This window comes from Giraffa tippelskirchi, chromosome 13 (genome assembly GCF_054371585.1).
Source record: "Giraffa tippelskirchi isolate mGirTip1 chromosome 13, T2T-mGirTip1v1.2.pri, whole genome shotgun sequence".
In the NCBI taxonomy this organism is placed as follows: Eukaryota; Metazoa; Chordata; class Mammalia; order Artiodactyla; family Giraffidae; genus Giraffa; species Giraffa tippelskirchi.
The window spans coordinates 15,564,578-15,586,562 of record NC_137287.1 but is presented as its reverse complement, the minus strand read 5'-3'; the positions used below and the strand labels follow the sequence as shown (position 1 = coordinate 15,586,562).

General features: G+C 44.2%; 1 long non-coding RNA gene and 1 other non-coding gene across 3 annotated transcripts; one reads left to right on the top strand and one right to left on the bottom strand.

Moving 5' to 3' along the window:
- Nucleotides 1-760: 760 nt before the first annotated feature.
- Nucleotides 761-833, top strand: TRNAR-UCG (transfer RNA arginine (anticodon UCG)). Its single transcript has one exon. It is a non-coding gene; the product is annotated as a tRNA-Arg (tRNA).
- Nucleotides 834-6,257: 5,424 nt separating this feature from the next.
- On the bottom strand, nucleotides 6,258-21,788 carry LOC145531225 (uncharacterized). 2 transcript variants are annotated; one of them, XR_014072288.1, is made up of 5 exons: nucleotides 21,623-21,788; nucleotides 16,102-16,217; nucleotides 11,913-12,166; nucleotides 11,393-11,472; nucleotides 6,258-6,967 (listed from the first exon to the last, which is right to left on the bottom strand). It is a non-coding gene; the product is annotated as an uncharacterized LOC145531225 (long non-coding RNA). The 2 variants fall into 2 exon arrangements; XR_014072289.1 differs by lacking the exon at nucleotides 16,102-16,217.
- Between the last annotated feature and the right edge of the window lie 197 nt (nucleotides 21,789-21,985).

The following is a 21,985-nucleotide window of genomic DNA, read 5'->3' as shown; positions in this document are numbered from 1 at the left end:
AAGAGAAGAAAGAGGGATTTTAAAGAATAAGATAATCTGAGTACCAGCCCATCATTTTAAAGAAAAATAGAGGTATATAGCTGATTTACAATATGATATTAGTTTCAGGTATACAGCATAGAGCTTCAAAACTTACAGATTTATTCCACTTAGAGTTATTATCAAATATTGGCTATGTTTCCCCCGAGCTGTACAATACTTCCTGTAGCTTACTTATTTTATACATAGTATCAGTAGTTTGTATCTCAATCTCTTACCTATGTCTGTCGCCCCTCACTCCCCCCGTTTGTTTTTCATATGCAATAAAAGCCTTGGGGCTGGGGCTACTTATAGTTATTTCCAGTTATAATCATTCAGAGTCATAACACTACACTTTAGGATTCAGTGCACTTTTCGTTTTATTTATTTTATTGAGTTGGCCAAAAAGTTTGTTTGGATACTTCTGTACCATCTTATGGAAAAGCCCAAATGAATTTTTGGCCAACTCAATATATACATATTTTTTGGCCCTGCCGAGCAGCATGCAGGATCTTTGTACCTTGACCAGGGATTGAACCCACACCGCTCGCACTGGAAGCACAGAGTCTTAACCAATGGACCACAAGGGAATTTCCTCCATACACTTGGAAAATTTTGGTGTTGTTGTGGGAAGATAGACATTCTGTACATTTTCAGTACACTGAAAACATTTCAGCAGGCTCTTTCCATTATATTTTTTTCTTGTTACAAAAATCACTGTATTGTCATTGTCATTGTAGGTGGCCGTGTGGCCTAATGGATAAGGCGTCTGACTTCGGATCAGAAGATTACAGGTTCGAGTCCTGTCACGGTCACAAGAATGGGTTGCTTTTTGAGGGCTTCCCGGGTGGCTCAAGAAATAAAGAATCTGCCTGCAATGCAGGAGCCACAGGAAATGCAGGTTTGATCCCTGGGTCAGGAAATCCCCTGGAGGAGGAAATGGCAGCCCACTCTAGTGTTCTTTCCTGGAGAATCCCATGGACAGGGGAGCCTGGTGGGCTATACAGTCCACAGGGTCGCAAAGAGTCGGACACAACTGCAGTGACCTAGCATGCAAGTCATTGTAGAAAAATCACTAATTGCAACTTAGTAAGGAGGAAAAAAGTTTTAACAAGCACTTGAAATCATTTCTCCCAGAGATAGTGTTAATGACCCCTTAGTGGAGCACAGCTAAGTTTTTCTTCCTGTGCTACGTGGAGGGCCACCACTTCACACTGAGCCCTAGAGGGCGCCCAGTCATTCCCTCCAGGCTGTGTGGAGCAGCATACTATGTATTTGGTGCATTACATAACCTTACAAAAAAAAAAAAAGATGGAGGACTTCCCTAGCAGTCCAATGTTTAAGATTCTGCGCTTCCACTTCTGGGGGTGCGGGTTTGATTGCTGGTGGGGGGACTAAAATCCTGCATGCGTCTTGGCCAAAAAAAAAAAAAAAGATCTTGAACTGAATGAAAATACAACATATTAACTTAAACTTTTAATAATTATTTTATTATTTTTATTGTTATTTTACTTATTTTTAAATTTTGGCTGTACCTGCAGCATGTGGCTACACTGTACTCCAAACTGGGAAAGGAGTACATCAAGGCTGTATATTATCACCCTGCTTATTTAACTTATATGCAGAATGGTGGTGGTTTAGTCGCTAAGTCATGTCTGATTCTTGTGACAGGGTGGACTGTAGCCTGCCAGGCTCCTCTGTCCATGGGATTCTCTTGGGAAGAATACTGGAGTGGGTTGCTATTTCCTTCTCCAGGGGATCTTCCTGACCCAGGAACCAAACCCGGGTCTCCTGCACTGCAGCCAGATTCTTTACCAACTAAGCTATGAGGAAAGCCCTATATGCAGAATACATCATGTGAAATGCCAAGATAGATGAAGCACAAGCTGGAATCAAGATTGCTGGGAGAAATATCAATAACCTCAGATATGCAGATGACACCACCCTTATGGCAGAAAGTGAAGAGGAACTAAAGAGTCTCTTGTTGAAAGTGAAAGAGGTGAGTGAAAAAGTTGGCTTAAAACTCAATGTTCAGAAAACTAAGATCATGGCATCCAGTCCCATCAGTTCAGTTCAGTTCAGTCGCTCAGTCGTGTCCGACTCTTTGCGACCCCATGAATTGCAGCACGCCAGGCCTCTCTGTCCACCACCAACTCCCGGAGTCTACCCAAACCCATGTCTGTCGAGTCAGTGATGCCATCCAACCATCTCATCCTCTGTTGTCCCCTTCTTCTCCTGCCCCTAATCCTACCCAGCATCAGGGTCTTTTCCAACGAGTCAGCTCTTCACATGAGGTGGCCAAAGTATTGGAGTTTCAGCTTCAACATCAGTCCTTCCAATGAACACCCAGGATTGATCTCCTTTAGGATGGATTGATTGGATCTCCTTGCAGTCCAAGGGACTCTCAAGAGTCTTCTCCAACACCACACTTCAAAAGCATCAATTCTGCGGCGCTCAGCTTTCTTCACCGTCCAACTCTCACATCCATACATGACCACTGGAAAAACCATAGCCTTGACTAGACGGACTTTTGTTGATAAAGTAATGTCTCTGCTTTTAAATATGCTATCTAGGTTGGCCATAACCTTCCTTCCAAGGAGTAAGCGTCTTTTAATTTCATGGCTGCAATCACCATCAGCAGTGATTTTGGAGCCCAAACAAATAAAGTCTGACACTGTTTCCACTGTTTCCCCATCTATTTGCCATGAAGTGATGGGACCAGATGCCATGATCTTAGTTTTCTGAACGTTGAGCTTTAAGCCAACTTTTTCACTCTCCTCTTTCACTTTCATCAAGAGGCTCTTTAGTTCTTTTTCACTCTCTCCCATAAGGGTGGTGTCATCTGCATATCTGAGGTTATTGATATTTCTCCCGGCAATCTTGATTCCAGCTTGTGTGTCTTCCAGCCCAGCATTTCTCATGATGTACTCTGCATATAAGTTAAATAAGCAGGGTGACAATATACAGCCTTGACATGCTCCTTTTCCTATTTGGAACCAGTCTGTTGTTCCATGTCCAGTTCTAACTGTTGCTTCCTGAGCTGCATACAGGTTTCTCAAGAGACAGGTCAGATGGTCTGGTATTCCCATCTCTTTCAGAATTTTCCACAGTTTATTGTGATCCACACAGTCAAAGGCTTTGGCATAGTCAATAAAGCAGAAATAGATGTTTTTCTGGTACTCTCTTGCTTTTTCGATGATCCAGTGGATATTGGCAATTTGGTCTCTGGTTCCTCTGCCTTTTCTAAAAGCAGCTTGAACACCTGGAAGTTCACAGTTCACATATTGCTGAAGCCTGGCTTGGAGAATTTTGAGCATTACCTTACTAGCATGTGAGATGAGTGCAATTGTGCGGTAGTTTGAGCATTCTTTGGCATTGCCTTTCTTTGGGATTGGAACGAAAACTGACCTTTTCCAGTCCTGTGGCCACTGCTGAGTTTTCCAAATTTGCTGGCATATCGAGCGCAGCACTTTCACAGCATCATCTTTCAGGATTTGAAATAGCTCAACTGGAATTCCATCACCTCCACTAGCTTTGTTCGTAGTGATGCTTTCTAAGGCCCACTTGACTTCACATGCCAGGATGTCTGGCTCTAGGTGAGTGATCACACCATCGTGATTATCTGGGTCGTGAAGATCTTTTTTGTACAGTTCTTCTGTGTATTCTTGCCATCTCTTCTTAATATCTTCTGCTTCTGTTAGGTCAATACCATTTCTGTCCTTTATCGAGCCTATCTTTGCATGAAATATTCCCTCGATATCTCTAATTTTCTTGAAGAGATCTCTAATCTTTCCCAATCTGTTATTTTCCTCTATTTCTTTGCATTGATCGCTGAGGAAGGCTTTCTTATCTCTCCTTGCTATTCTTTGGAACTCTGCATTCAGATGAGAATATCTTTCCTTTTCTCCTTTGCTTTTCGCTTCTCTTCTCTTCCCAGCTATCTGTAAGGCCTCCTCAGACAGCCATTTTGCTTTTTTGCATTTCTTTTCCATGGGGATGGTCTTGATCCCCGTCTCCTGTACAATGTCACGAACCTCTGTCTATAGTTCATCAGGCACTCTGTCTATCAGATCTAGTCCCTTAAATCTATTTGTCACTTCTACTGTATACTCATAAGGGATTTGATCTAGGTCATACCTGAATGGACTAGTGGTTTTCCCTACTTTCTTCAATTTAAGTCTGAATTTGGCAATAAGCAGTTCATGATCTGAGCCACAGTCTGCTCCCGGTCTTGTTTTTGCTGACTGTATAGAGCTTCTCCATCTTTGGCTGCAAAGAATATAATCAATCTGATTTCGGGGTTGACCATCTGGTGATGTCCACGTGTAGAGTCTTCTCTTGTGTTGTTGGAAGAGGGTGTTTGCTATGACCAGTGTGTTCTCGTGGCAAAACTCTATTAGCCTTTGCCCTGCTTCATTCTGTACTCCAAGGCCAAATTTGCCTGTTAGGCCATGTGTTTCTTGACTTCCTACTTTTGCATTCCAGTCCCCTATTATGAAAAGGACATCATTTTTGGGTGTTAGTTCTAGAAGGTCTTGTAGGTCTTCATAGAACCGTTCAACTTCAGCTTCTTTGGCGTTACTGGTCGGGGCATAGACTTGGATTACTGTGATATTGAATGGTTTGCCTTGGAAATGAACAGAGATCATTCTATTGTTTTTGAGATTGCATCCAAGTACTGCCTTTCGGACTCTTTTGTTGACCATGATGGCTACTCCATTTCTTCTAAGGAATTCTTGCTCACAGTAGTATATATAATGGTCATCTGAGTTAAATTCACCCATTCCAGTCCATCTTAGTTCGCTGATTCCTAGAATGTCGACGTTCACTCTTGCCATCTCCTGTTTGACCACTTCCAATTTGCCTTGATTCATGGACCTAACGTTCCAGGTTCCTATGCAATATTGCTCTTTACAGCATCGGACTTTGCTTCTATCACCAGTCACAGCCACAGCTGTGTATCGTTTTTGCTTTGGCTCCATCCCATCATTCTTTCTGGAGTTATTTCTCCACTGATCTCCATTAGCATATTGGGCACCTACTGACCTGGGGAGTTCATCTTTCAGTGTGCTATCTTTTTGCCTTTTCATACTGTTCATGGGGTTCTCAAGGCAAGAATACTGAAATGGTTTGCCATGCCCTTCTCCAGTGAACACATTCTGTCAGACCTCTCCACCATGACCCATCCGTCTTGGGTGGCCCCACATGGCATGGCTTAGTTTTATTGAGATAGACAAGGCTGTGGTCTGTGTGATCAGATTAACTAGTTTTCTGTAATTTTAGTTTCAGTGTGTCTGCCCTCTGATGCCCTCTCGCAACACCTACCATCTTACTTGGGTTTCTTACCTTGGACGTGGGACCAGTCCCATCACTTCATGGCAAATAGATGGGGAAACAATGGAAACAGTGAGAGAGTTTATTTCTGGGGGCTCCAAAATCACTGCAGATGGTGACTGCAGCCATGAAATTAAAAGACGCTTGCTCCTTGGAAGAAAAGCTATGACCAATCTAGACAGTATATTAAAAAGCAGAGACGTTATTTTGCCAACAAAGGCCTGTCTAGTCAAAGCTATGGTTTTTCCAGTAGTCATGGAATGTGAGAGTTGGACTATAAAGAAAGCTGGGTGCCGAAGAATTGATTCTTTTGAACTGTGGTGTTGGAGAAAACTCTTGAGAATCCCTTGGACTGCAAGGAGACCCAACCAGTTCATCCTAAAGGAAACTGATCCAGAATATTCACTGGAAGGACTGATGCTGAAGCTGGAACTCCAATACTTTGGCCACCTAATGCAAAGAACCAACTCATCGGAAAAGACCCTGATGCTGGGAAAGATTGAAGGCAGGAGGAGAAGGGGATGACAGAGGATGAGATGGTTGGATGACATCACTGACTCAACGGACATGAGTTTGAGTAAGCACTGGGAGTTGGTGATGGACTGGGAAGCCTGGCATGCTGTAATCCATGGGGTCGCAAAGAGTCAGACATGACTGAGCTACTGAACTGAACTGAACTAACAAATGATTGCCCTTATCTATTGTTATCTCTCTCTCCATTATCATTTCAACAGCCTGATGACATGGATTGCTGTTCACTGCTATATCTCTAAGAATCAGTGCACAAAGGAGGTCTTCTATAAATATTTGTGAATGAACCTGGGGGAGTCTAAAGCATCTATTATATGCCAGATATTTTCCGACCACTCTTTTATTTCTTACTAGAAATAAACAGGATGATCCTCTTTTTATTTTTTTAATTTTTAATTTAAATTGGGGCTTCCCCGGTGGTCCAGGAGTTAAGACTCTGTGCCCCCACTGTAGGGGTCTTGGGTTTGATCCCTGGTCAGGGAACTAAGATCCCACATGCCGCAGTTCAGTTTAGTTACTCAGTCGTGTCCGACTCCTTGTGGTTTAGCTGTTAAAGAATCTGCCTGAGATGAAGGAGACCTGGGTTTGATCCCTGGGTCGGGAAGATCGCCTGGAGAAGGGAAAGGCTACCCACTCTAGTATTCTGGCCTGGAGAAGTCCATGGAGTGTATAGTCCATGGGGTCACAAAGAGTCAGACACAAGTGAGCGCCTTTCACTTTCTTTCAGGTTGGTCATAACTTTTCTTCCAAGGAGGAAACATCTTTTAATTTCATGGCTGCAGTCGCCATCCACAAGTGATTTTGGAGCCCCAGAAAACAAAGTCCCTCACTGTTTCCATTGTTTCCCCATCTATTTGCCATGAAGTGATGGGACTGTATGCCATGATCTTCGTTTTCTGAATGTTGAGTTTTAAGCCAACTTTTTCACTCTCCTTTTTCACTTTCAGCAAGAGGCTCTTTAGTTCCTCTTTGCCTTCTGCCATAAGGGTGGTGTCATCTGGATGTCTAAGGTTATTGATATTTCTCCCTGCAATCTTGATTCCAGCTTGTGCTTCATCCAGCCCAGCATCTCGCATGATGTACTCTGCATATAAGTTAAATAAGCAGGTTGACAATATACAGCCTCGATGTACTGCTTTCCTGATTTGGAACCAGTCTGTTGTTCCATGTCCAGTTCTATCTGTAATTTGTTAGTTAGGGATAGATATTAAGGAGAAAAAGTAAAATCTGGAGAGAGCTGGGTAAGAAGTCTGGTATGTGAGTGTGTATTGTGTGATTGTGGCCAGGGAAGGCCTCACTGAGAAGGTGACCCTGAAGGAAGACCTGAATGAAAAGAGGAGAAAGACCTGAATGAAAAGAGGAATAAGAATGCAGATACCTGGGAGAGAGTGTTTCAGGAAGAAAGAACAGCAAGTGCAAAGGCCCAGGGGCAGGAAGGACTGCACCAGGGGTGGTCTAGGAACAACAAGGAGGCCAGAATGCCTGCTCCATTGTGAGTGGGGAGAGTTAGAGGAGAGGAAGTCAGACAGATGGGCACAGGGTAGCAGGCATAGGACACAGGGTTTCATAGGCCTTTGTAGAATTGATATAACCTAACTTTTAAGCTTTTAATCTTTAGTCAAATCCCAAAGATTCCAAACTTTTCCCGTTGGCTTGAGCCCCCCTACTCTGGCCTTACACCCAGGTCCATGTCCTCATTGCTGGTCCCTGATTTGGACCTGACCCAGGCCACGTTCAACCCTAGTTCCCAATTCCCACCTCACCTGAACTTGCCCCTTGGGACATCTAGCAAGAGCCCCTGCCTCAGAAAATTTGAGAAATGACACCCACAGCCACATAGCTATCACACTCTTAACCACCCACCATCATCCCAAATGGCAGGAAGTTTCATCTCTGTATCTGGGGCAAATGTGAGAAGCCCTAGTTGAGTCAACGCTTGCCACAAGAAAAAGAGAGACGCAAGCAGAGAAAGAGACTGGGAGTGATAACGGTACTCAGGGAAGAGAAGGTGCTGAGATAAAGATAGAAATCAGGAGAGCGGCTTTGAAGATGGTGAGAGAGGAAGTCATGTGATCATCTAGGGGCACAGAATTCCAAACAGAGAAACCCCAGAGCAAAGGCCCAGAGCCAGAGCAAGCCTGAGGTGGGCGGAACAGCAGGAAGCTATTCTGAGTGGTGACAAGTGGGTGAGAGAAGAGGTGGGTGAGAGAAGAGGTGGGTGAGAGAAGAGCAGGAAGGGGTGACGTCAGAGGGGCAGTGAAGAGCCTGATGTGCAGAAACCATGGGCCTCTATGAAGCCTTTGGCTTTGGCTCAGGGTGAAATAGGAGATGTTGGAAGTTTAGACCAGAGGCCTGACATGACAACTCTGGCTAAGCTGAGGGCAGATGGGTTTGGGAGGTAGAAGCAGAAGGACAGTGAGGAAGTTTCTATGAAAATACAGGGAAGAGACAATGGTGGTTTGCACCAGTGGCTACACTGAAGATGGTGAGAGGTGGTTGGAGTCAGGACATTTTTTGAAAGTAGAACCAACAGATTTCCTGATGACTTGGGTGCAGGATCTGCTGGGTGGAGGATCTTTGGATTTTTTTCTCCTAGTAACAAGAAGAAGCCACAGAGTTGGTTTTGAGCAGGGGGTTGACACGGTTGCCTTTGTGTTTTTGAAAGACCACCCTGCTGCTAGGTCAAAGATAGTCTGAAGGGGAAGAATGCAACAGAGGGCAGTGAGGGATGGTGGTGGCTTGGACTAGGAGGAAGTAGGTGGAGGGTTAAGCAAAACACAGCACAGCCCTTCCTGCCTCTGGGCCTTTGCACAGGCTGCTCTCGATTACCCAAAAACTGTCTATGGTTAACAAATGCTATTATCTTCAAGACTCAGGGAGTCCCTCCCCTAGTGATTTCCTCTGTTCTAGCATTTATCATGGTAGGTTTTCTCTGACATCTGTGAGCTTCTCACAATGGGGATCACACCTCACTAAGCGCTGAGAGCCCAAGGCCCAGCACGAGGTCTGATGCAGAGAAGGCCTTAAAAGAGCATTTGCTGAATGAATAAACAAAAAGAATGTGAAGGAGGAAATAGATCAACACTGTGATATTTGGAGCTCACCAAAGCACTGAGAATCCTTTATTATTGCTGTCGCTGTTTTCTGATTATGAAAGTAATATGTGCTCTTTATAAAAAAGGTTACAGATATCAATCATATCATGTGAGATCCCCCAAAGCTCATCCTCTATACACTAGAAACAGGACATCTCTAGTATTTAGAAATAACTATGCAGAGTTCAGGAAGCATTCTCCCCCCTATTTGTATATATAGACACACTAAAAAACAAAATGTTTAAGAGGCAGAGAGATGGGAGAGAGAGAAGCTGAGAAAGACAGACTTCCTGCCTAGCAGACAAATAGATGTGATACACACTGTTTTGCGACTTGTTTTTTTCTACTCGCATTATCATGACAATCTTTCTACGCTAAAAATCTACCATTTTTTGGTAAAAGGCTGAACAATATTCTATAAAGTGGATTTGTTTAAGCGATATAAGCAAATTCTTATTCATGTTGGATATTTATTTTCTACCTTTTTTTTAAATGTAAAGATTTCTTTGGATATCCTTGTTGTATTTATTTTGAGACACCAGCTTTTTTTTTTCTTGGCTGGGCCGTGTCTTCATAGTGGCATGAGGGTATTTCTCTCCTTGCAGCCCTTGGGTTTAATTGCCTCATGCCATGCCATGGCAATCTTAGTTTCCCCACCAGGCAGCAAACCCAAGTCCCCTGCATTGACCACCAGGGAAGTCCCTTGAGACACCAGATTTTAGAAGCAGAGTTGAAACATGTGTTCCTCCTGCGGTGGTTTTAGGACTTGGGTCTTGATCTTATGTGACTATTAGGTATAACTGAGGATGTTCAACCAGGAAGAGACTAAGGGCTGATATGAGCCATGTTCACATTTCTCAAGAGGCTTCCAGGTGGGAAAATGAAAAGACTAGTTCTAAGAATTTCCCCGGGCTTGCCCGGTGGATCAGTGGTAAAGAATCCACCTGCAAGTCAGGAGCCCCAGAAGACTTGGTTTGATCCCTGGGTCAGGAAGATCCCCTGGAGGAAGGTGATAGCTTATGGTGAAAGGTCAGATTCCTGATCTCCAAAGAAGAAGATTTAACTTCGAGACCAGGGACCAGGCTTGATCACTCAAGAGCTTTTGTATAGTAGAGTTTTATTAAAGTATAAAAAGGGACAGAGAAAGCTTCTGACACAGACATCAGAAGGGGGAGGGAGAGTGCCCCCTTCGATAGTGTTAGGAAGGGAGTTATATACTTTTTAAATTGGTTATTACAATAAATCAAAAGAATGGCCCAAGGTTGTAAAGATCTTACTAGACCCACTCCCACAATTTACATTTTAAGATAACAGGATTAATCAGAAGGTTTTCAGAAAAGAGAAACTGTCCTCAAGCAGGATACATTGTTGTTACATAATCCTTAGTACAGAGTTTAAACTTAGTTGTTTGTTGTGTAATCATCAGTTCTGGGCTTAAAGAAAAAAACGTTTTATGTGACTAAGACTAAGGAGTGTAGAGAAAAAGATGATGCTTGGCCTTTCCCCCTCCTTGAGAATGCCAGACCCCTATCTCTGCTTCGAGAGCCCTAGACCCCTTTCTCCTCCTGGGGACCCCGGACTTCTTATCAACCTACCTAGGAATTGACTCTCTCATTTCCCCCTTTTCTTTTAGGAGAATTATGTTGGCAAGGGAAAGGGGTGTCGTTTTCATTCCATAACTACTTCCTGCTGTTGAGGGGCGTGGTCCCTAAATTGTTGAGGCAACATATTCCCCTAATCCTCATATTGAGGGTCTCTGATCCAGGGGCCCCAAGTAATAGTTGGAGGAGGTTGTGGCACTCGTAGGAGCCTGGACAACCATTTGTAACTTAAAAGCTTTCAAATGGTTAGAAACAAATCCAGTTATACAGTTAAGATGCAGGGAGCAAACAGTAAAAAGAGAACCATTAGAATTATTACGATTAACATAGTTTTCCACCATGAGGAGCTAGTTAATGTTTCCCAAAGTGAGGTGACTGAGGCTTCAGGAGAATCCATAGCCTGAATCATCTTGTTCATGTGTTCAGTAAAGTGAGTAACATTAGTACTCATATTGGGTATGAATAATGGCACAAGTTCTTCCTTGTGCAGCCGTTAAAATATCTAAGGGCAATCTGTTTTGTAAAACCACCTTTCTAATTTGTATTTGTTCATCATTAAGGGCTGAAAGTTAGTCAGAGCATCCACTTGTAGCATAACATCTTATCTGTAGTTCCCAGAGAGGGAACGAATATTGCAGCCAGATAGTCATACCAGTGAAATACATATCTTGCCCAATGAGTTTTAATGTGTGGCAGATTAGTAAGGCTTCTCCGGAAGCTCTGAAAGTATGAAGCGAAGAGTAAAAGCTAGACCTATAGTGCATCTCCCTATCCAACCAGGGGGAACCACGCCCATAGTTAAGAGTCACATACCCAGTAGGTCCTGTTTGGAGCAAGCCAGCATGACTGAGGGATCCACTCCTGATCAGTGCCTGGCCAGGCAAAAGGAAGACCTGAAATGGGATTGGAAAACACAGGAATGATTACACTGCATATTTCTTGAGGCAAAAATCCCAATTGTTTCTAATCATTATAATTAAGTTGTTGGCTAACTTCTGGGGATGGCTCTCTTTGTTTCCAGCATATGGGAGCATTAGATAGTAGGCGTCCCATTTTAGGAGTTTGCCATATGACCTCATTCCATATTTGATAAACATCAAGTAGAAAACCACCAGATCTAGACCCATTTACCTTCTCATGTGCAGCAAAATAGTCATTAAACCAAGTTAAAACGTAATCAAAATTAAAAGTTACATTATGCCCATAGTTGCATCAGTCCATCTTAGGATTGTTAGATGTCATCATATTAAGAAGAGGAGTCACATATGATTGTTGTTGGTGAAGGTATTCTCAGAATTGAAGAAAGTCCTTTCCTTGAAGTGGAGAAACTTACCATGGGAAGTCTTCAATTGATGAAGAGGGGAGTGCTTTGCAGACCCAGCAATTATGTGGCGTAGGAATGAGCCCAGGACAGGAAGGCGTTGTCTTGAGGGTCAAATGGCAGACTCAGGACTTTTGGAGTCAGCAGAAGCAAGCCCACATAGATTCTTAGGTCCATCTCGGTTCCTGGCTCAAACACTGTCTTGTTTGACTCAAAGGCTGGGTCAGGAGTTAACCTCCTGGTAATGTCTGTTGAAAAGCTAAAAGCTGAGTCACATAGTTAATTTTAAGGCTTCAGGATCTATGACAATATCTGTGCACAGTCTGTCATAGAGACAGTCCTTTCTTTGCGGGGGGCAGGCAGTTCAAGCCCTCATTAAAGCTATGGGTAGAACTGTAAACCAGCTGTCTTGTGTTTCCTGAGTTATCTTACATGGGTGCCTTTTAATAATGTCATTAGCCTTTTCAAATTTTTCTGAAGATTGGGGTCTCCAGAAACAGTGTAAGTGATATTCTATTCCTAGAGCTTTTGACACCCCTTGAGTTACAGCAGCTTTAAAGGTGGAGCATTGTTGCTCTGAACTTTAGAGTTTAAGATCCCACTGAGGTCATCAGAAGTCAGTACAGTAAGATTTTGCCCATTAGTCAACTTAGGAGCTTTAGGAATTAGTAAAACAATAGTAACAATCACCCTTAAACAATGTGGCTGTAGCCTTTGTTTTTAGTAACAAACAAACTAAACTCTGATCCTGTGGGCAAGCTCAAAGTTGGAGCCTGCAAGAGAACAATTTGAAGAGCCTTAAAAGCCTTTTGAGTAACTAGAGACCAAACCAGCTTGTCGGTTTGGGCCTGCTGAGTCTCAGTTATAAGTTTATATAAAGGCCAGGCAAGTTCCCTGTAACCTGGAATCCAAATGTGGCAGTAGCCTGTAATGCCCAAGAATCCTTTCAACTGTCTTAAAGTCATAGGTAGAGGATGATCTAATATAGGTTTAACTCTAGAAAGCATCCTTCAAATCAATGATTGAAAAATATTTGGCTCGTCCAGACAGCCGCATTACGGTAGTGGATCGGGAGGAAAGCAGACCAGGGACTTTATTGAGCAGAAAGTCGCCCCAGTGTCCAAAAGAAAAGAATGATTGGCCCTCCACATTTATTAATACCCGGGGTTCCTCAGGTGTTACTAGGATGGGAGCTTGTGTGGGACGAATTGTCTTGAGAGTCCGACCCCTGGGGCCTACACCTCGGAGAGCAACCTCTTCTCCAGTAAGGTCCTTTGCAGACAGGACACGGAGCCAGGGCGGCTTAGATGCCTGAGGGCAATCCCGCTTGAGATGCCCCTCCTTTCCACAGTAATAGCAAGCCCATCCCTTTTCACCTAGGTTCCTCTGGGCGTTTTTCCTGAGGCTGTTTCAGAGCAGATCTAACAGCCATTGTTGGGGCTTCAGTCATTTACCTGGTTCTCTTTTTCTTCCTATTTTCCTCCCTCTGCACTTTGAAGATCGACATCAGTAAATTTGTGAAGAGCCTCCTATAGTCTATACTAGGAGTTTATCAGGAGTTTCCTTCTCTCCCTGTTCTATGTCAGCAAACTTAGCATAGTTTAAAGTCTTAGCATGTGCTCACTTGAGTCCTTCAAGAATACATCTGACAAAGTGGCTCTGTTATAGGAACTGCTTGGTCCCTAGTAGCAAGGAGGGCTATTTCATGTTCCCTCTCTCCCCTTGTCTCACGTTCAAGCCATTCATCTCCAAAAGTAGTAGCTACCCTCAGAATTAGAGCTCTTGAGTCAGGAGTCAGCATCTGTCCCAAGACATACATTACATCTTTCCAAGTAAGGTCATAAAGTAAAGTTAGTCCTGTAAAGGCTTCTATGTACTTTTCTGGATTCTCTAGATAGTCTCGACCGCAATTGGTACTGTTTGAATTTCTACCGAGACTGAGGCAACCCCTCCTGGAAGGGTGCCCTGATTCTCAGCCTATTCAGTTGGGAACCCCTGATACAGGGGCAAAGTAAGAGGACAGGAAGGAGCTGAAAATTTCACACCCAAATCTGCACCCTTAGTGAAGAAGGAATTCATAGGGCCTGGACTCCATCTTAGGCCTGTTCGTGCTGATTATGCTCGGCCACCTCTCTAGTGGACTCTGAACTCTGTGCTTAGTGCCTGTGGAAATGACAATAGAAGGATAAGACCCCCTCCGGACAAGTCATAAATTCTTATCTGTAACCTCAGTCTTATTGATTATTGACTGTTTGGAATGTAACCTCAGGCTTATTGGTTATTGACTGTTTGAACACATAACACAAGAATGATGGAGTTATTGTGATTGTATTTACCTTTCCTTTGTTTATGTAAGTCACAAGGAAGTTGGGTGGTGGGTTCAGACACGTATACATGGGGTATAAAAGATTTTCACAAATGCTGGTCGGGGTCCTTGGCTAAGAGAATACTCTGCCTTGGGCCCGCCGGTGTAATAAACTGCACTTCACTATCTGCATCGTCCTTCTGAGTGAGCTTGTTTCCCAGAACGCGTGGCTATAACATTAGGACATAAGTCTGGCATGTCTCGCAGAGAGATAAACAGCAACACATGTCACTTCTACCCATTTCTCTTGTTTTCTACAGAACCGGTTTAGTTGTATAACAGTAATAATTGAGATCCTTCAACAGGTCAGCATTCCCTGGCTTCTAAAGGATACTGTGGCCATTCAGTATCACAGAAGAAGATCAGGAGTGTCTTTTTTAAACTCTGGGGATCAAACTGGTCCCAGTTTTTAAAAATACATTTTAAAGAAGTGGTTCTGGAACTGCTAGCTCCTATCTGTAAGAGAGAACAAAGCGGCATCCACAGTCGTGGCTTTTTTCCACTGGAAGTGTTCTTTCCTGCTCTAGATGGAGGTGTAGACAGACTCTCCACCGCAGCTTTCTTTCCCTGGTCGGACTTAGTCTGTCCCTTACCAACGCAGGCATCTTACTCGTCCCTCTTGGTTCTACCACTGAGGTGGGGTGGAGATGCCCCAGGGATAGACCTGATGGCATCCCAGACTGATTTAGTTCCGTACCGCCGAGACCTTTATTTGATTTCCCCTTTTCCTCTGATGCCACCCAGAGTGTAACAGAGTAGCTTTCCCGGAATGTTTCCCAAGCTAGTACTACTAGGGAGAAGCATCCATCTTATGTGTGCCCATGGACATTCCTGAGTACAGTCCTGGCCGCAGTAGAAATGATGAGTTATAAAGGGACGAACAACAACCAAGGTGTCCCTTCTGTGTGTCACCATGCCAGTATATGTGACAGCAAAAGAGGTGGTGGAGGGTTGGTCAGCGAGGAAAAAGTGATTTTTGTCCTCAAGCTACTAGGGCCAATCCTTCCAGTTCATTTCCACAGATTACACAGAAAGAAATATCTAAGGAATTGAGAGAAAAGCCATCAGAGAATCTCCTCTGGCTCATTAAGAGCAAGCGCTACCAAAGGAAGAAGCCCATTGCATTTGCAGTCTGACCAGATCCTGTAATTCCTGATCTGTGTCCTCAAAAACCACATGCTCACCAGCAGTGCTTCTATCCACATAGATAGGAGACACAGCCATGACAAAGACTCATTTTCAGGTCGCTGGCCCCTGAGGCAGGCAGCCAAGAGAGTAACCTCTAGCCTGAGAGGCGTTCCTGGAGCTCGAGTTCTGTCTAGTTCCTGAACATGCTGCTGGAGCTAGAGTTCCACGTTGTTCCATTCGTGCTCCTAGTAACTTTCTAGCAAGGCTTGCCTAGTCTAGCAAGGCTAAGAGCTTCCGTACATGGGGTGTAAGTAAAAGTATATAGTAACAGCATGGATCACAATTCCCTTGAAAGTCTATGATCTGACAAATTAGGTTAGTAGTTCTAATTCCCCACGTAATTATGAAATGGTCAAAGAGACCAGGAAAGTTCAGTCCACACACCTTGCCCATCTCTGGCCGCTCCTCTAGCAGGGACCTTGGGTGTCTCTTGGCCTTGACAGGTCGGTATAAACCCCTGACAAGGCTCCCATTTTGGGGACTGCCTTCAGTCATCACGAGGCACCATGAAACCACAGAGCAGGGCTCTTCACTTGCTTCACACAGGGTGTGTCATTCATTTACACAAGCACACCACAGAGTTAGTAAAGTAAAGCAGAAAATGTGCAGACTGAAAAGCAGAGAGGCTAGAGCTCTGAGTGTTCTTACCTTGTCCTGAAGATACCGGACGAGCCCCCAAGATGACAGCTTGCAGTGAAAGGTGTTGGATTTGTGATCTCCGAAGAAGAAGATTTAACTTCGGGACCAGGGGCCAGGCTTGATCACTCAAGAGATTTTGTATAGCAGGGTTTTATTAAAGTATAAAAAGGGACAGAAAAAGCTTCTGACATAGACATCAGAAGGGGGCGGAGAGTGTCCCCCTCGCTAGTGTTAGCAAGGGAGTTATATAAAGAGGCGAAAGGCAAAGTAGAAAAGGAAAAATATACCCATTTGAATGCAGAGTTAAAGAATAGCAAGGAGAGATAAGGCAGCCTTCCTCAGTGATCAATGCAAAGAAATAGAGGAAAGCAATAGAATGGAAAAAGATGAGAGATCTCTTCCAGAAAATTAGAGGGAAAATTTCATACAAAGATGGGCACAATAAAGGACAGAAATGGTATGGACCTAACAGAAGCAGAAGATATTAAGAGGTGGCAAGAATACACAGAGAACTATGCAAAAAAGATCTTCATCACCCAGATAATCATGATGGTGTGATCACTCACCTAGAGTCAGACATCCTGGAATGGGAAGTCAAGTGGGCCTTGGGAAGCATCACTATGAACAAAGCTAGTGGAGGTGATGGAATTCCAGTTGAGCTATTTCAAATCCTAAAAGATGATGCTGTGAAAGTGCTGCGCTCAATATTCCAGCAAATTTGGAAAACTCAGCAGTGGCCACAGGACTGGAAAAGGTCAGTTTTCATTCCAATCCCAAAGAAAGGCAATGCCAAAGAATGCCCAAGCTACCACACAATTGCACTCATCTCACATGCTAGTAAAGTAATGCTTAAAATTCTCCAAGCCAGGTTTCAACAGTATGTGAACTGTGAACTTCCAGGTGTTCAAGCTGGATTTAGAAAAGACAGAGGAACCAGAAATCAAATTGCCAACATCCATTGGATCATAGAAAAAGCAATTCTCCAAGCCAGGCTTCAACAGTATGTGAACTGTGAACTTCCAGGTGTTCAAGCTGGATTTAGAAAAGACAGAGGAACCAGAAATCAAATTGCCAACATCCATTGGATCATAGAAAAAGCAAGAGAGTTCCAGAAAAACATCTATTTCTGCTTTATTGACTATACCAAAGCCTTTGACTGTGTGAGTCACAACAAACTGTGGAAAATTCTTAAAGAAAAGGGAATACCAGACCACCTGACCTACCTCCTGAGAAATCTGTATGCAGGTCAGGAAGCAACAGTTAGAACCTGACATGAAACAACAGGCTGGTTCCAAATTGGGAAAGGAGTATATCAAGGTGTATATTGTCACCCTGCATATTTAACTTATATGTAGAGTACATCATGAGAAATGCTGGACTGGATGAAGCACAAACTAGAATCAAGATTGCCAGGAGAAATGTCAATAACCTCAGATATGCAGATGACATTGCCCTTATGGCAGAAAACAAAGAACTAAAGAGCCTCTTGATGAAAGTGAAAGAAGAGAGTGAAGAAGTTGGCTTAAAACTCAACATTCAGAAAACTAAGATTATGGCATCCGGTCGCATCACTTCATGGCAAATAGAGGGGGAAACAATAGAAACAGTGACAGACTTTATTTTCTGGGGCTGCAAAATCACTGGTGAATGGTGACTGCAGCCATGAAATTAAAAGATGCTTGCTCTTTGGAAGAAAAGCTATGACCAACCTAGGCACCATATTGAAAAGCAGAGACATTTCTTTGCCAACAAAGGTCCATCTGGTCAAGGCTATGGTTTTTCCAGTAGTCATGTATGGATGTGAAAGTTGGACTATAAAGAAAGCTGAGAGCTGAAGAATCGATGCTTTTGAACTGTGGTGTTGGAGAAGACTCTTGAGAGCCCCTTGGACTGCAAGGAGATCCAACGAGTCCATCCTAAAGGAGATCAGTCCTGGGTGTTCATTGGAAGGACTGATGCTGAAGCTGAAATTCCAATATTTTGGCCGCCTAATGCAAAGAACCGACTCATTGGAAAAGACCCTGATGCTGAGAAAGATTGAAGGTGGGCGGAGATGGGGATGACAGAGGATGAGATGGTTGGATGGCATCACCGACTCAATGGACATGAGTTTGAGTAAACTCCGGAAGTTGGTGATGGACAGGGAGGCCTGGCATGCTGTAGCCCATAGTGTTGCAAAGAGTCAGACATGACTGAGCAACTGAACTGAACTGAACTGACAATAAATCAAAAGAACGTCTCAAGGTTGTAAAGATCTTACTAGACCCACTCCCACAATTTACATTTTAAGATAACAGGATTAGCCAGAAGTTTTTCAGGAAGGAGAAACTGTCCTCAAGCAGGATACACTGTTGTTATATAACCCTTAGTACAGGGTTTCAAGAGAGTTGTTTATTATATAATCATCAGTTCCCAGCTTAAAGGAAAAACTATTTTATGTGACTAAGACTAAGGAATGTGGAGAAGAAAAAGATATTTGTCCTTTCCTCTTGCTTGAGAATCCCAGACCCCTATCTCCATTTCAAGAACCCCAGACCCCTTTCTCCTCCCTGGGGACCCCAGACGTCTTATCAACCTGTCTAGGAACTGACTCTCTCAAAGGCATGGCAACCCACTCCAGTATTCTTGCCTGGAGAATCCCATGGATAGAGAAGCCTGACGGGTTGTAGTCCATTGGGTTGCAAAGAGCCGGACATGACTGAAAGGACTTGGCACACAGGAATGCATGCACAAGCATTTCCCCAGGGCAGAACCAAGTCTAAAGCATGGGAGACTCCCCTGACATTTCAGTGGTTGGGACACTGCACTTCCAATGCAAAGGGCACAGGTTCAGTCCTTGGTTGGGAAATGGAGATCCCACATGCCATGCAGCAAAAAAAAAAAAAAAAAAAAATTAAAGAATAGAAGTCACAGGAAGGCACATTGGCATGTAATACAAGAAAGCATTTTCCTAAAGGCAGCAGTGCTGGAGACACAGTGAGTCTCCTTGAGAAGTCATGTGTGTACCATCTCTGGAGGTGTGCGAGTGGCCCCTGGATGAAGATTTGGTGGAAGTTAAAATATAGCCTATTTATGTGAAGTGAGGGAAGGTTGGATCAGGTGATCCAGGAGTTCTTTCAAATCAGAAGTTTTCTTATTACACTTCTAGCAGAAGGTGTCATAAAGGATGGCGTGGAGAAGCTGGCATGAAGCCTTCGAGATCACCTTGGGAAGATTCTGACACGTGGTGATGGGGAATGCATATTTCAGGCAAAAGGGATGGGCCGATGAGAGACTGAGGAAGAAAGAGCAGAATATGAGGCTAAAGCAGTTTCAGCCAAGTTATGTTGTAAGATTGAAATTTACCCCAAATAACAAAGCACTTTTGACCTTTCTGCCTTACCCTAGCCTCACAACTTCTCTTTGAGTACTACTGCCCCTCCCAGGGGTTGAGGATGAGGTGGCCAGATGCAGGTTTATAGGCTGGTTTATATTTCGAATGTGACCCTGTTCCCTTGGCCTCAGCTGCTGTAGAGTGGACATTGGCACTGTAGCTGGCCCAGTTAGGGTCTCCCTTTCTAGAGTGTGGACATTCAGAGATTTTGGGCCCCATGGTCTTTTCATTTGGGATGAGGTTGTCAATAATGGGCAAACTTGGGACTTCCCTGGTGGTCCAGTGGCTAAGACTCTGTGCTCCCAAGGCAGGGGCCCTGGTCATGGAACTACATCCCACAAGCTGCAACTAAAAGTTTGCATGCCACAACTAAAGATCCTGCATGCCACAACTAGGATTGGGTCAGCCAAATAAATAAATATTTAAAAAATAATAAAGGGCAACCATTTTTGAGCTTTGTTGAAGAGGTAGAGAAAGGTGGCCTGCAGAGATGAAGCGAAGGACGGGGGGAGATGGGGTGCCCACTCCAGCCACCTAGAAGACTCAGGTTTTTTTTTTTTGACTCAGTTGTTTTGAGGTCACCCTGAGGGCTCTGTGATATTCTTTAAACAGATTTATTCTTTTAATTTTAGCCAGTTCAAATGGCTCCTGGTATTTGCCACAATGTGAGATTTGGCCAAGACCTTCTTTCATAGGGAGTCAACCAAGGCCTTGAAGGGAGTTATCCATAGTTCCTAAAGGAGTTTCAGGAATATTCCTCTGGAAGAGGGGTGGCAGAGAGGGTGAGGACAGTCTGATAGGTGATGAGACCTGAGAGGAGGCCTCCCTGATCACTTAAATATCCCCCCAAACACTTCATATGGTGCAAACACTTGTACAATAACCAGTCTTCCAGATTCTGTTTTTTGTTTGACCTGCTTTCTCTTCCTTCCTTTCTTTCCTCCCTCCCTCCCTCCTTTCTTTCTGGCAAAACAGCATGGCTTGTGGGACCTGAGTTCCCTGATCAGGGATCAAACCCTGACCCACAGCAGTGAAAGCACAGAGTCCTAGCCACTGAACCACCAGGGAATTCCCCTGACCTGTTTTCTAGATGGACTCAAGCCTTCTAATCAGAAGATGGGAAATGTTTTCTGTTTTTTCCCACAGAGGTAGAGAGACAGTAGGGAGTCACTTTCTTTGCTGTAACAAATCAAACAGGGTGACATTACTGATAGCCTCAGTGTACATAAAGCAGGCCAAACTTGGGTTGTGGCCACTTTGGGAGTTCAAGAATGACTGGGCATGCCCAGAGAACTTTCGAGGTAACCCTACAGAAAACCTTTTCAAGAGAGAGTAGAGAAGTTTCCTGAAGGTGGGGGAGACTCATGAACTTGACCCAGGAATCAAGTTGCCAGAGGGGAGTTGAGATCTTTCCTATACACAGTGGCTACTATCTAAGTATATCTGGCTCGGCCCCCTGAGCATAACTTAGGGTTCAAGAGCAAGAGAAGTTGAGAAATGAGAGTAAGTAAAACCTGAAAGAACTGCTTCACCAGCTGAAAGCACTGGAGCCCAAGTGGTGGAGGCTGGGGACACCTCTTCCATGATGTAAACTCAGAGTAGATAGAGACTTCCCCCCAACTCTATCACCCCATGGCATCAACTCTGGCATTTGAAGGACTCGGAGCTAATAGCCTCAGGTCTAGACTCTAGAAGCTGAGGTAGGAAGCCTGGAACAGCTCACACACCAGGGACTGGTATGTGAGGCCTTCTGAAATAGCACAGAAGACTTGCAGGAAGCTGGAGACCTTGTACTAGCAGGTGGGAGTCAGAAAGCAACAGCATGGGAGGATAAAGATGAATATGATCCTATTTGAACTCACAGAGGTTGAGACCTGTCCTCTGAGCTATGTTCAGAAGAAGGAACCGAGGCCCAGAGAGGTAAAGTGATTGATCGGCACAACATGGCAAGACAGTAGGGTCCCCAACTGAGTCCCAGATCACCGGCCCTGAACTATATTAGTTTTTGGCCACAAAAATCAATACGCCCCCCCCAAAAATCAACGCTGCATCTAGAGATTGGGAATGGAGCCATTGAAGTGAGGTCACCCAGAGACCACGGGGGTCCATGGATTGCAGGTGAATGCCCAAGGGGTGCCATCTTTAGCAGATCCCTACCTGTGGTATGTTCCGCTCGGCCCTCCCTCCAGGTAGAGGGAAAACCCAAGTTGAGTTTCTAGAACTTGAGAATGCGTGGTCCACCTAGCCATGACATCATAAGGGCCTTGGAAGAGGGTGATGGACTTAGCAAACTCCTCTCCCCTGAGGCTCTGTCTCCTTCTCTGGGGAGTTCTAGCTTCTAACCTCCTGGCAGCTGGGAAGAAGAGGAAGGAAACTCGTGGTGACCCAGATATTTGTGTCAGAACCATCCTGACCACAGCAGCTTGTGTCAAGACACCCAGGAGGATGTTGTGGGTGGGGAGCCCGCAGCTGGGAAATAGCAGCCAATGGCAGCCGGTGGCATCTGCTGTGTGAATATAA